The 1,929-nt window shown below is 38.4% G+C and overlaps 1 non-coding gene across 1 annotated transcript; it reads left to right on the top strand.

The window, feature by feature from the left end:
- Positions 1-792: 792 nt before the first annotated feature.
- LOC131173485 (small nucleolar RNA R71) lies at positions 793-899 on the top strand. The gene has a single exon (XR_009143801.1). It is a non-coding gene; the product is annotated as a small nucleolar RNA R71 (small nucleolar RNA).
- The last annotated feature ends 1,030 nt before the right edge of the window (positions 900-1,929 follow it).

Raw genomic sequence — 1,929 nt, 5'->3', positions numbered from 1 at the left:
ACCAGCTACGCACTGGGGTGAAAACTTCGTGTCCCACATCGGAAACGGGAAGAAAAGATTTGGGCCATATATGTGGGAGCCTTCCTCACCTGGTCAGCGCGCTTTTGGGAATGAAACCTCCCAAGGGACAAATCCGTGAGGCCCATGGGCCAAAGCGGACAATACTAACTAGAGAAGGATCGGGCTGTTACAGGTGGAGCAGGTGCATTTTGAGGTTTAGAAATTCCAGGAGGGGGGCCTCTATTCTGCTGAAAATTCTGATTTTGTTGATATCCAGAAGGTTGCTGAAAATTCTGATTTTGCCCTTGTCTACCTCCCCAAGAGAAATTGGGGTGGTTTCTCCATGCTGGATCATAAGTTGCAGAAAATGAGTTACCACCTGGTCTTTGATTGTAGTTCCCCATATAATCCACTTGCTCACTTGAAAAATCTTGATGAAGTGCAGAAAAATCTGCTGCACAATTGACATTTGCAGCTCCAACTTCTACTGAATTACTAGAACCTCTGGCTGAAGAATATACTTTCATGCTCAGCTTGTCCATCTTCCTTGTCAAAGCATCAAACTTAGCATTAATCATATTCATGGCATCAAGGTCAAACATACCAGCTGGTTTCTTGATCTCATTCCTCTCACAACTCCATTGGTAGCTGTTATAAGCAATTTTATCAAGAGCGGAAAAAGCTTCATCTTCAGATTTCTCCATAAGGTCACCTCCAGAAGATGCATCAATCGTACTTCTAATAGCTGGTGAAACTCCATTGTAAAAGTGTTGAACAAGCATCCACTTAGAAATCCCATGATGTAGACATCTCCTTTGCAAATCCTTGTACTTTTCCCATGCTTCATACAAGCTCTCATCATCTCTAGGTTTGAAAGAAGTCAGCTCATTTCTTAGCTTAGCTGTCTTGCTTGGTGGAAAATATTGAGCTAAAAATGCTTGAGAAAGTTCATCCCATGTTGTGATAGAACCCGGTGGCAAAGAATGTAACCACTCTCTAGCTCGGTCCTTCAGAGAAAAAGGAAATAATCTGAGTCGAATGCATCATCAGAAACTCCATTTATCTTCAACATATCGCTGATCTCAAGAAAGTGTGCTAGATGCACATGTGGACTTTCACTTGGATTTCCTCCAAATTGTGCTTATTGTACCATTTGACAGAGTGCAGGCTTCAGTTCAAAATTATTAGCTTCTACTCTTGGTCTTGTAATACTTGGCATGAAATCTCCAATGTTAGGATAGGCATGATCTTTCACAGAGCGGTTGTTATTGTTGTTGTTGGCCATTTCTTCTTGTAATTCCTCTTGCTCTTGTGCTCTTTCTTGTTGTTGTTGAGCTTTAATTTCAGCTTTTCTCCTCTTAGATTCTGCTCTTAAAGCTTTTCTTTTCTCTATTTCTGGGTCAAAGAATAAATTGATTTCTTCACTTTTTGTCCTTCTCATAAAATAAAGCACCTGAAAAACAAAAATAAACAAATTCTCAAAGTAAAATGGTAAAAAGAAAATAAAATAAAATAAAGTGCCCAAATTAACCAAACAAACAATTGTTCAATATCAAACAAAAATCAAATCCCCGGTAACGGCGCCAAAACTTGATGTGACTAATTCCGCAAGTATACGGGTCGTCTCAAGTAATAAAGTGATGAATCAAGTATCGTTCCCACGAGGATTTGCTGTTTGATTACTAAACTATGAATGAAGCGATTATTTGGGCTAATGATTAATGAATAAATGGTAAATGTAAATGAGCAAGGTAAATTGATTAATCTAATTGAAATGGGTAAAGAGCAAACAAATAAATTCTAATTCTAGTTCGCAATTAAACTAAAATTAACAATGGGTAATTTAAACGAAAGTCTAATTATGGTAAAAGTGATTCCAGAGTTGGGGGTTTATGCATAAATTAATTGGGATTTGTCTTGGGCATTCCA

Source organism: Hevea brasiliensis, chromosome 14 (genome assembly GCF_030052815.1).
Source record: "Hevea brasiliensis isolate MT/VB/25A 57/8 chromosome 14, ASM3005281v1, whole genome shotgun sequence".
Taxonomy (NCBI): Eukaryota; Viridiplantae; Streptophyta; class Magnoliopsida; order Malpighiales; family Euphorbiaceae; genus Hevea; species Hevea brasiliensis.
Note: the sequence above shows the minus strand (reverse complement) of the source record. Positions and strands in the feature narration are given on the sequence as shown.